Source organism: Perna viridis, chromosome 12, assembly GCF_037379345.1.
Source record: "Perna viridis isolate PV_CMFRI_1.1 ecotype Kerala chromosome 12, ASM3737934v1, whole genome shotgun sequence".
NCBI classification, from domain to species: Eukaryota; Metazoa; Mollusca; class Bivalvia; order Mytilida; family Mytilidae; genus Perna; species Perna viridis.
This window is the reverse complement of record NC_142456.1, coordinates 20,747,874-20,761,970: the sequence shown is the minus strand read 5'-3', so window position 1 is coordinate 20,761,970 and position 14,097 is coordinate 20,747,874.

Here is a 14,097-nt window from a genome sequence, read left to right as displayed (position 1 = left end):
AAAGTTGTTAGATGACTCTTTGTTACCCTTGAAAAGTGAAAAAAATGATGTTTTACAGTTTTCTGCCAGTATCCTGAAGGCTATGATAGATATAAAGAAACTTTCAATTGGAAAATGGCATTTGGGAGTAATATGGTAGCTGCTTTATTTGAATTAAGCTGGAATATTGTATTATTTTTGTTATGGATTCATAAAAAATGATATTACAAATTTGTAAGTATTGACTTCATAATGTTATTTTCTACCCTGACTTAACGTTATACCGCTTCTGTGTGAAATGGATATCAGAGCTTAGAATATCAACAGGCACGGATCCAAGGACTGGCGTTCAAGGCGTACGACCTTGCAAATGTTAATGTTTTTGCATGAACCGTCTTGATTAAACTTCCACAATTTTTACCCCCAATAATTGAGGAATTTGTCATCAAATTCTATTTTTTTTTTGATAATTTGAATGTAATTAAACGCCGAGGGCGATTTAAATTGAGCGCCTTCATGACTTGGACTCCCGCGCATGCGTCCCGACGAGAAAAGTGATTTCCAATAAAAGATTCTGAAGGCGGGTGGCATTTCAATCATGTAAGAATTATTATCTCATTAAATTACAATTTGAGGACAAACTCCTCAGTTTTAAACTAATATAATAATACTTGTGCGATTGAATGTAAAATTAGGCGAGTTCTGAGCCATCCTTTTATTCAGAATCTTCCTTTTTGAGAGTTCCCTTCTCTTTTCTTTTCTTAAAGCTATAGGTAGTCTTCAGTTCAAGTATTTTCAATTAAAACATCGGAATATATAGGTCATTGTATATCACTGCTTTGATAAGAACATATATACATGCTTCTTTTTTCCAATTTTGATTTTTATTCAATAAAAACTTTGGAAGCTACTTGGCAAAGATAAACGTGTAAAAGTAGACATTGATTGTTTATACAAAACCTCAAAAAGTTCTTGTAGAATTTATGTATGAGAATATTGAAGTAAGCAACTTTCAAATCAAGAGAGATTACCCATTTCTCCCAATTTTCCATAATAAATTTAGACGGCCACCTACAGGCATCTCTGGTCTTACAGCAAAAGTCTTTGCATGTGTTTCAAATTGTCATTTGGTTATATTCTCGCGAAAAGAACTATTCTTTATTTTGTTGTCAAAAATGTCTTTTTTGAAACTGTTGCTACCATTTCTTTAATTCTTAAAAGTCCTTTTGAACTCTGGAAGTTTTGGAGAAACCCATATAATTCTGACACAATTCACCCTTGGTCACTTTGGCAGCACTACTGTCATTATTAAGTAGTATTTTGCTTCCTCTTAACACTTAAAGTAGAAGCTTTAGAATTAAGTTCAGATAAAAAAAATCTCTGATTTGCTTGTTGGTTTCAGGGCGTGATTTAAGTTAAAGTCCAAAGTCACTAACATGAGCATCATTATTATATAGTTTTAAGTTCATAAACTTGTCATCTAATTCTGAAATGTATTTTAGCATTGTACCAATAATAGTAGTCTTGCTGTGTATAATATGATCAATAGGACCGGCACCTGAATTTTGATCAATAGATCTAACTGACAAAGTAACAATATGTAATACCACTTGAATAACCAAGTCTATATCTGGTTCGTGTTATTTCAATTTTGTCACGAGCGTTGTCAACGCTTGTTGCAATTATTCTAAAATAGCTAAACACATTTTAGCAGCTGTTTGTCCTTTGTATGCATATTTTCGAATTTTTTCAGGATGTGAAATCAACTTGTTCACCTTTACTTTGCACTTTTCTTACCATGACGTTCGGCAAGAAGGGACCAAGTTATCTCGTATTATACTCGAACTTCTAAATGTTCTAAATGCTCAAGTGATTTACTACTAACAGAAAAAATATGACCTATATTCCTCCTTGTACGAGGACAGTAAAGAAGGTTTATCACAATGTGAAGACTGGTTTATAATGTTAATTTGACTTTTATCTAACACTAAAGCCTTGTCTTCTCTCTCGGATTCAGTTTAAGCATCTTTCACAAAGATAGAAGCTAAAACGTCTATAGCTATAATATTTGAGTTACCTTTCTTCTGTTTGTAAAATGGTAGCTTACATTGGAAATTTTCTTTTCAAGTTCAGATAAACCAGGATTGGTTTTGTCCTCCGATTTTCGTGATGTTTTAGGGGATTTCTTCTTAGCAAACTCATTAGAAAATGAATCTTCCACTATGGCCAACTATGAGTGTATTTAGAATGACCCATATCATTGACGAAATTTAGAACCAAAATCAACGGAATAACATTGTAATACAATGAATATAAATTGCAAATTTTCCTATAAAAGCAATTATTTGTTTTAATTTGCCAAATGAGGACCTTTCACCCTCCTCTTTTCAATTTTGTATTGTAATATCATTGTCCAAGACTACGTTACTTTTGAACGTCTCCACAAAACATCAGTGCATCTCAACTATGTTTGTCATCACATACTTTCTGTCAAAATTGCCACGATTCTATATACGATACGCCCTTTAATGTAAGGTCAAAAATGAACTGACACAACAAACAAACACAGTCAACATAAAATTCATTCATCTATTTCTCTTCATGATATACCCCAGCATATAACATATAGACAAAATGACATATCCAATTAAAGAACGTACCCTGTTACTGGAAGCTACAGGTAGTTCAGACAATGAAAATTAACAGCATTCATTATTATCCGACACTTTATTACAAATATAAGCAAAACAGACCAGTTGTTATATGCTATTACCATAGAAGGATGCTGCGGGAATATCACCATCTTGGAATGGAAAATTAATAATGTGAAATCGAAATCGTCTCTTTTGTCATAACTTTAGTATGAAGGCAAATATTTTAGTGTTCTATTTAAATTAAGAAAAGATTTACGAGTATTTTGTATGAATGTATATGTTAGAGTTGGTCAACTAAATTTTTATTGTAGATATCTTGAAGACAGGTTTCAAAGTTTTCAAACTTTCTGTGCAGTTTTTGTTAATCTTGAAGTAAAATAAAATATTTGCCTCGTTGTCAGCCCCCTTTCTTCGCTTACACTTAGAAATCAATGGAACAAGAAAACTAGTTACCAAATAATACGACAAACGCGACGGCCTCTCATTCCGAATTGTTAACTTTTCCTTCCATCCGTGGCAACATCCAACCAACATCTACGTATGGAGATTTCACATCGCAACTCATAAGTTATACTAGAGCTTGCCGTAACTACGCGGACTTTTTGTACCATGCTAGAATTTTTACAATTAAGCTTCTAGAACTGGGCTATGTTGCTACAATATTGAAGTCATCGCTTAATGGTCGTCAACATGAACTCGTGGATCGTTATGGTGTATCCATCTGCAAATTGAAAACTAATTTATTCATCGAGTCATTGTTTGCCTTTCTACCTTCAAATATCCAAGACGCGACATTTTATGAGTAATATTGTGGATGTTTTTTAGAAAAGCAGAGGCCTTTACACTACCGTTGGACCCGGTACATGCATGCAGATTTTGGTTATTTCATGTTCTTTTTTGTATGCGTCTGTTTTCCGTGTCTAGTTTTTATCCTTGGAATGTGTCCTTTTAATTTCTGCTCAAATCTTGTTTTCGTGGATTACTCTTTTCAATATACTTTCATTTCATTGCATTTTTTATATGCGACAAATATTTTAGAGAAACGCCTATAATCTAATTAAATCGAAATTATCAATAATATTCTTGTATCTAGACAAAATCATACTCATGTACTATAAATGTAATTACATCAGTTGTACGCCATCACCTGCTGCATGCACATAATATATTTGAGAAGCAATTCAATTAATTGCAGTATTCTACGATCATATAGTCATTAGTTTTTCATGAAGACCTGTGATGTAAAGTTTGGAAATTAGCCAATGGAAAGGGCATAGAAGTACTTTGACAGCCGTACTTTAGCAGTTGGTAATCTTAGGTGTTGCACACGATTATTTAGAATAACCATCCAGCGTTTTGTGTACAGTAAAGATGTAAATACTCTCAATTTCTCAAATATTTAGATGACATCAGGCACATAAAATGATCATGAAATAAAAATTAAACAATATGCTATGCCTATTTCAATCCAATACACCGAAAAGTTTGCCCCACTTACATGCATTTGCCTTTCCCCAGAAATTTTACTGCTTTTCGAGCCATGCTTCAAATTATAGGAATTTATCCGAAATTATAAGAATATTATAGAAGTTCGCCGATTATTCCGCAAATCATAGGATGGCAGTCGTTCGTGTGGTTTGGGCACTTGCCCTTGATCCTCACATAAACTGACTTACTATTAAATACATGCAGATGCAGTTCAACACTTTTTTTAGCTTGTTGTTAAAGAAAGCATGTTACTTCCGGTGTGCATTTCTATACGCATTTGCGTTCACCAACATATGTTATTTTTGTACTTTTATAACCTGACATGACCTTGTTTTGGAAATGTTGTAAAGAATATCTTAGAGGATGAATATACCGAAGTTATACACGTTTTTCTAGTTATTTTCACATTTTTATATCTTCCATGAGCACATTATCGACAAGAAATGTGGAGATAATTTTAGGTTTTATTTTCCAACATGAATCCAGCGTACCGATTGTTGATAGACGTTATCCCGATAGATATTAAACTTTTCCCGACGATTGTCCAGGTCTGCAATTTGATTCTTGAGTGAACAAGTTTGTTTTTTTATCCAGAGCTGAATTTGGAGTTTGCATAAAGTAATTTGATGAAATTTTATTCTTCAAATGCACTTACAGTTCATTCTACACAGTATTGTGACATTTTAAGGCCTGTAGCTAAATTCTTACAATTTGAACCATGTATCTCTACGTATACTTCCTCGTCTAGTTCAAACTCCTTTATATTTATTTATTTTCATCAGTATTGTTAAGAAGTTTACTACTTATCAGATCTTTTACTTATTTCTGTTCCAGACCCATGAAAAAAAAATCTTAATTGCCTACCAAATTGTTCTATAGTAGACCCTTGTTAAGTTGGACTTATTCAGGGATATTCCTGAATCCAGTGTTTTTCTGAAATCAGAGACAGTTTAAACAAAATAAAATCTTTTTGCGAAGAATATCTCACACTATTTAAGGATTGTATATCTGTGCCATCGTGAAGTAATAGAACACGTTCATATTTTGCTAGATAGGGGTGAATTAAGGTACTAGGAGTTTAGATTGATTTTACAGAGTGATATACTTTACACCATTCTTTAAAGTCAAGCTTCTTTAGGCATCTCAGATTTTTTTTATTTCCAGAAATCTAGTATTTTGTTCAATTGATAATACGATATAAATTGTAGTAGGCATTCAGTTATTAAACGATGTACATATATGTACATTAAACTCACACTACACTATACTACGTAGGCAATAGCTGTCTTTTGATATACTAGACACTCTTGTGCAGCCCACACAAGAGACTAGTAGATTGCTAGACAGTACAGTTGAAATAGACGTTCTTTTGGCATATTTCCAATTACATTTTTGGTTTGGTTCGAGGTCTTATTCTACTTTTTAATGGCGTGTTTATACTCCCTTGGTTGTTGGCCAGTCTCCAAGATAAAAAATCCACAGACCCGATACTTAAAACTAATTTCCCGTTAATATTGATAATAACAGTACCCATATATTTCAAAACTCAATAAATTACACATTCTGGATTACTCATAATAAATAATCTTGTTTTTCACCATGTAATCACAGTTGTAACTGTTGACTAGCGAGGCAGTGATACTCAATACCCTGGACGCTACAATACCTATTCCCAATCCACAAATCTCCCATTTATCCAAACTTCATTTCATTCCCCTTCTCATTATTAATTCATTGTCAATCTCCCCAACAACATAGAAATTTTCTTTTGCATAAAAAAATCTTACATTTCAACTCTCAAGAGTTAAATCCGAATTAAACAGATATTCATAATCCGTTTCATTGTTGTATTAATCCACAACTGTCCCAGGTTGGGGGTAGGGCTGAGCGCTTACAAACTTACATACTTTATGTGCCTGCCCCAATCCAGGAACCTGTTATCCAGTGGTTGTCATTGTTTCTATGTTTATTGTATTCGTTTTACTATTTTCTTTAGATTAAGTCGATTTTCGCATATTATGAATAATTTTTTATTTTTTTGGCCTTTTACAGCTTGCTTTATGGTATGATTTTGTCCATCATTTAAAACCGTATGGAGATCTGGCGTCGATTTCACAAAAAGCGTAAGTGTAAAGTTGATCGTACGTAATGACCTCATAAAGTAAAATAGCATTGTGACGTCACAAAGTACGATCAATTTCACACATACCACTTTTTGTGAAACCGACGTTTTAGTTTAATTGTTCCTTGCTTGGCTTTTTGGTGGATGGCTGTCTCATTGGCAATCGTCCCACACATTTTTTTTTAGCTCACCAGGCCTAAAGTCTTAGACTTCTTGACCTCTTTAAATGAAACATAGCATAGGTGTTTCTTAGGGTATCCTGCACAAATTGATTGTTTAAAATTTATATAAGAAATATCGGGAAACATGGCTGCTGTTACTGAACATAGAGCATAGGGTTAAAAAAAGATTTTAGCAAATAACTAAAAACCATTGAATTTTGTAAAATTCTGACAGAGGGTAAAAATATGTTCCATCAGAAGACAGATCAATTCTGCAGAGAGTGCAAACATTGAAAAAAAACACTCGAGATTCACTTGATATGGTCCTCTCTCTTTGTGTGAATAGTTATAATTTGAAATAATTTCTAGTACTTTTCTTATCACACATATAACCATATCCAAATACTAGTACAATATTTAAAACAATATAACATTCTGATATAGAATATACTGACATGTCCTCCTCAAGGACCGCAGTAAAATATCAAATAAAATGACGTTGAAAATAAGCTTACCTAATATCAATTGATCGCTTTGGTTACCCAAGTTCAATGAATTAACAGATCGAACAATTGTCCGGGTAAGCCGGATTATCTAAAGGATTACATGTACCTGTATAATGCTGTTACATGAGCTCACTGACCTGCATCTTAAGCATACTCTTTGGTAGGTTTGTTTTTCGTAATGTACAGTGTTAGTGAGGAGTATTAGTATTTATGATATAAAATATGAAATGAAAGATGCCAAAATATGGATCATATGCATTTTTTTCGCCTGTTCCAAGTCAGAAATTTCTTGCCTCTGTATGCCTTATTTGGTTTCACCTTTAGTATATCTTTATGTTACGTGAGTATATAGGTCAGCTCTTTCGATGTACCAGTGTATATTCATGCTTTGGGGCCAGCTAGCCCTGTTTCGTAAAGATCAATGGATTGTCTTGGGTTGACATGTTCATCCTAGTTACGTTGTTGTCTCTTTGATATTTTCACCATATTCTCGTTCTATTTTAACCAAAACATGTTTTGCTATGATAGTGTTCTTTGCAACTGTTGACACATTTAAAATATGATTATCAAAACAATGTGACAATCATAGTAAAACGTTCACGTAGAAAATGTTATCGGTAGATGCCATTTATGCAAATGAACAGATTAACAATTGTATTTTTCTTCAGAAAGGAAGCATCTTTCTCAAGGACGCTTACCCTACCGGTACACCTGGTCCATGCTCCCAGTTTGTAGTGGAAGTCCGAGTTGCTCATTTGCTTTTGTTACTTTGTATGTATGAATTTAGTTACTGTATGTTCTTTGTTGTGTATGTCTGTTTTTCATGTCGGGTCTTTGTCCCTGGATTACATTCTTTTGATTACCGCTGTAACCTTGGTTCCCTTGATTACTCTCTCAACATGTAAATTACCATTCTACTCTATAAAATGAAGCAGGACATGATTCGTGCATGTCAAAAACCCACCAAACTACTTTTATTCCTTATTCAGAATCTTACGACAAATTATTGCAATGTGTATACCCAAAATATTGTTTGCTCGGTGAGATTTTTTGCCCCATGATTTACCTCTACAAAGATAATTTTCGTATATTTCTGAAGTCTGAAATAGTAAAATCAGTTCATAATGATTAACTGCGACAAAAATTTGATTCATAAGGAAATTTGATCAGGACAAATTAATTTCAACACCATCTTTAATTGAAAATTATTGAAATTAAAAAAAAATCATTCATTTCAACAGCAGAGTCACGTTGAAAAACCTGGGAAGCAGTTTGAATGCAAACAAGCTGATTTCTAACCCATTGACCCCTCTGTCTCAACAAGAAGTTTATATACCAGACATGACTTTGTTTTAACACATTATTTGTATGCAGAAAATATTATGTAAGATTCTGAAAGAGTTTAATTGTGTTTATTGATTTCGAAGCAAGGCAGATATGAAGGATGTAGGAATACAATTAATGTGTATTGGCATTTTTATACCGAAGACCCACAAATAATAGCATTTAAATCTACTGCCTTTGATAAACAATTTTATCAATCTAATCAAGATGAAAAAGTACTCAAAGGTAAACAGAACAGAAATATTAAAGTCGAGTCAGTAAACATGCGGATACTTAGTAAATATCATATCTTATCTAGAAGATGAGCGATGCGATATTTGTGGATTACCTCACAGTCCGAATTAAAACAGACAACAGTTTTGCAATTCCCAAAACACGTACTTAAATTTCTAATAGAGTTAATTCATCTTTATTATTAAAATTATTGTTTCCATGAACAATTTGAAAAGCAGAATAAAAATGTATTAATCCCTTATGCAATTGTATGGGCGAATTAAATATGGGTATATCAAATCAACATAATTTTCACATTTGTACACATTTGTGACATGCAAACGAAAATAACAATGACAAAAAATAATGACAAGTTTGAACAAGTAAAAAATCACGATATATGCACTTAAATGATAATACGTACTATATTTATTAACATACATCTTGTCCAGTGCTAATGACTGTTTTAGGAAGTGTTTTCTACTTGTCGTAAAGTTGATGAAGTCAAAACATATTTCCCCTTTTTAGTTATCCATAGCTCTAACTTGAAAAGGGAGTTTTTATCTTGAATTTTTTTTTGAAATTATACTTTTTCTTAATACTTAGTGAAACACATTAAAAAAAAAACAACGTTGAATTCAAACATTTCAGGTACGACATGAAACGAAATGTCATAGCAATGGCTGTAATAGGTTTTTTTCAGCGGACAGGCACTTTTAAACAAGGAAGATAGAAGTCACATTACTTTTATCCAGTTTTAGTTCCAGGACCAAGATCCTAAAAGGGAAATCTGTACACATGTTTATCTATTTGCTTATCATACACCAAAAATTTAATGTCATTAAAACACTTATAGGCCGATACCACTGCAGGTAGAACAAAGATGATATTCACCAACCCATTAGTCAGACTTGTATTACCCCGAATTATGAAATGGAATAGCAAAATTGAACTGATTAAATCTAGTCAGTAGTCGAAGGAATGGTCTAAAATGAAAGACCGTAAAACAAATAGCAATATCGGACAAAAACCGGAAAGATGGAAAACCACTGCAATGGTCTTTACTTGGTAAAGGTATCTCAAAATGAAAGGTAGGTTAAACCAGATTTTATAGAGCGATATAACAGCTTTTATGACGTCTCGTTATTTTCCGTATATTTTAACTCATATAAGCAGCATCAGTGTCACTGGTTAAAATCGGTAAAACCAGTAATCATATCAGTTTACCGAAGATTTGAACAATAAATAAGTATAAATAAAAAGAACTAAACAAATAAACATCATCTAAATCTTAGCCAGATATATCAGATTTTATTTGTCATATTTATCAAATTTACGTATTGGTTTAGGCTCAACATTTTAATGGGACTGCTACATTCTGGGATTCCATTTGTCTTTTCATGCAATACTTGCTCGTGTATTGAACGCTGTGTTTTCCTGGTCTTGCAGTCTCATTAGGCGAGTGACTTTCAAGGTAAATTATCAATTTTATTGCATCCACCTAATATAAACCTAAATAATACATCAATCCAAAGGTGACGAATAGATAGCTGTTCTCGACTTTCTCTCCAGTTTCTCCGTGATGATATATATATAAGTCTACATGCTATTTACAAAATAATGCTGGTTTGCTTTCACAAATAACATACGACCCTTTCACACAGGTACTCGAAGGCGGAGAGAAAAGTAATATGAAAGATCCAAAACTGATGACTTCTCTGATTTGTAAACGCAGATTCAAACTGATTGCTTTTTGGTCAACCGCGATTCCAAGGTTAACCTTGCAGACCATTGTTGCTTCAAAGAGACTCCAAAATCTTTAAATTGATTTTTTTTACTTCTGTTTTAAACGTTTTTTTAATTATAAAACTTATAGTATGCATATGTGTAAACAACACAATCAATAGTTCAGACTTCTTCCAATTCCACGGACATCTTGCACATTCATTTGCACAAAAATAATTGTCATTCGAAAATGTTTTGGCCGGGGTAAATGTTCATTCAATTGTGTTTGTTTAAACGTCACTTCACATGCATGATAAATTTTAGTGAAGTGTTTGGATGTCTGGTAGAATAATTTTTGAATTTTATAATTAAATAATACCCTACAATAAAGCAAATAGCACATTGCTTCTGAAGTCAGAAAAGTTCTGTTGGTTTGCATATAAATGTAATACATGTTTTGGGAGGAAGTGATTATATTAACCTTTGAACGTCTGATTCATAAAAGTATGCTTTTGATTTTAATGTTGTTTTTGTTTTTGTTTTTTGTTTGTTTGTTTGTTTGTTTGTTTGTTTTTGTTTTTTAGGGGGGGGGGGTGGGGGGATGGAATTTTACTTTTCACGCCTTTTTGTAACTCACAATTCATAGTAAATTATCGCACGAGACTTAATTATTTAGAGTATTACTGTTTGGGTGTTAAAGTATTTGAACAAAAACAAAATTAGATAAACATTTTAAACGAAAAGCTTATTTTTATATTAAAATGATTATCGTCACCCAGTTATGTCGGTTCTCAGTATACAGATGGTATTCTGCTCTCGAAACCATATAATCATATGGCCGTTAAGATTGGTAAAAAAACAAGATTCTATCGGAAATCTAAAGAATGTAATCCAGGGAAAATTCCACATGGGAAACAGACACACACGGAACATAATATAACCAATATGATACATAGAAAGTATCAAAAGTAAATGAGCAGATCGGAATCCACCACTAAAACCTTACAGCATAGACCAGGTGTTTTTTCCAGAAACACTTGCCAAGTTGCTGACAAAAAATCAAGTCCAGGGAAAAGGAAACCATGATACAATGCACGGGTAGGGTAAGCGTCCTCTTCTTTTCTAGAAACACCCGCCGAGTTGCTCATAAAGAGTCAAGTCCGGGTAGACAAATGAGGAAAGGAAAACTATGACCCGTTGAATAAATCAGTTTTCATGGTGACGATTGATACACCGTATTGATCTACGAGTTCATGATGACGAATATAAAACTTCTGTAGTGATGACTTCAATCTTGTAGCAACATTTAATCTTATTTAGACACATTTGTGGTACAAAAAACCTATTGGAGTGTTGTTGAGCCGTTTCTTTCTTTCAAGAATGAAGTGGAAGGTTGTCAAAACTGAAGATCTTTCAATTATCACTTCACTTGCAATGAACAAACTATCTGTCACACTGTATTGATTTTAAGTTTGCCGATTTAAATGAGCCGGTGGAAAATTAAGACACTAGTATCTTAAATTGACGTCAGTGGAATTTCAGTGGCCTGAAATAAGGTTTCTCGAAATCAATAGATAAGTTCGAAAATTTTAAAAGATTATTTTGTATCAGATTTTTTTTAAGTCTGTATTTTTGATAGTGGGGACAAGTCCTTGTATTCGATTCTACGGAATATCGATTTAAAAAAGGAAATCATATCAACAAATACATTCTTTTAGTACATACACAATATATTAAACGATTTTAAAATACAATTGAGTAAGCGTCAAAAGACCTGATTTTATTTAACAATTTACAGTTGTGGCACCTGCATCACGTATGAGATAATTATAACAGGGGATTCGAGGACTCGAGTACTAGGTATTGCGAATCTTCATAACTCTCTGAAAATCAATTTTCCTGTTTTGTTCTTAATCATTTTTAAAACAAAATTAAACATTTTGTGTTTGTATTTATGTTGGGTTGTCTACTTATTTTATTACAAAGTCTATTTTTTTCTATTCTCACACAAAGGTAAAGGAACTGTTTTAATGCTCTTCAATTTTTATTCCCTGGGGAAAAAACTTCTAAAGAAATCAAACGAAACACATCGTTTAATATTTTAAAATCACAACATCAAACAGTATATATTACAAAGTATCGAACGCATGTGAATTACAGATGCTTTTCTATTCTTTAGCGCTTCATACTCATCGATTAATTAAGAGTATATAAACTTCTAAATGCAAATGATTGGATACTTATCTAGAAAATAGTTATACGGGAAATCATTGAAACATCATAATCAAAGCTTTCATAATTTTTTTTCTGTGGATCAAGAAAATTCATTTAACGATGTTTTTTCCAGGTAGAAACTTGTATGAATTAATAAGTGTGAAATTAATAATAGCGCATACGGCGTAACTATCTCTTTAGCTTAACTTATACGATAACAACTATAAAAAAGAATGTATGAAAGAAAATTAAAAAAAAAACTACAACAAACATACAAACAAACAAACCATTAAATACAAAACTCGTAAACAAACAGAATATTACTTCCGACAGAGTCAATTACTCACTGTCTACAGATAAATATTTCACTTTATCAATGTCGGGAGTCAATCCGTCATGTCTAATTTATATAAACAATCTTAAACACACTTTTACCTTTTTTCACACATATATAACAATACGGCAAAATAGGGGGTTGCGTCTAGACGTTTTATGACGTGACAAAACAGACCTTAATCATTTTTACATGGCGCCAAGATCTACGTTCCATCATTACGTACAATGTACATACTACATGTTGGAGAATTTTAAAACCTTTGAAATATAAAATCGTCAAAAATCTCCAAAAGCTATTTAACTAATAAATGAACGGATCGAAATATTGAAATTTTGAGTTCAAACATGCGATTTGAAAAGTCTTGGAAAATTGTACAAATCCCTCCAAGTGTCTTAATGTCAACAGGTTTCTATCCTGGAAACGGCAGATAACTAATGAACCACATAAATAATTCTAGAGTTAAGCCATTTTGGTTTGTTTTGTTTTGTTTTGTTTTTGTTTTTGTTTTTTTATTAAATTCATATTCCACCTTTTAGATGAATATTGTTTTATTGTTTTATTTACCCTTTACTTGTTCAAACGCATCCCCAATGTCCTACTGTCCTACTAATTGATTATAACACATGAAATTTCACAGTTCGATCTCATCTTGAGCACAGAGATCTTTATTCTACGATAATATCAAGTTATAGAAATCCGGAAATGACAGTATATATGTAACTCAGGTATGTTTGTAGAAGCGCCGACAAGCTGATGCGTTTACAATACTGATGCATTTGTTCCGTACTTCCGGTTTTTAATAATCAAAATTGTTCATTTTCCCTTTAGTTTTTACTTTATCTGTATAATTCATAAGTTTTGTCGGTTTTCCTGGTCTTTACCTTGTCCCCGGATTATGGATACCTCGTTTTAGGTTTAATTAATCATGTTCATGGTCTCCTTTCTTTTTCTTACAATACAAAAGTTATCGTAGAGACATGTACAATAATTTGGAGAATAAAATGCTTCTAAAACGTTTCAACACCCAGAAGCACAAACACAAACAAGGAAAACACGTAATTTTATTAAAAAAACATACTAAACTGTGAAATCAAGAAAAAAGGTTGCAAGTCACAAATTTATCAGACATACCAAAGGTATATATTTGTAACTGTTTTAATTCAAAACTCAATCGCCCTGGACTCCAAAAGGTAAGCAAATTTGACTTTTTTTATATTTATCAATTGTCAGTCAAATTTATGGTAGGAAATAAAAGCAATTGTCTATCAATAAATAAAAATTCCTTTTTGTTCTTTATCGCACGCGAAAATTAAAGGATATACATAAAAGATTATGATCTTGAACAATATAATGC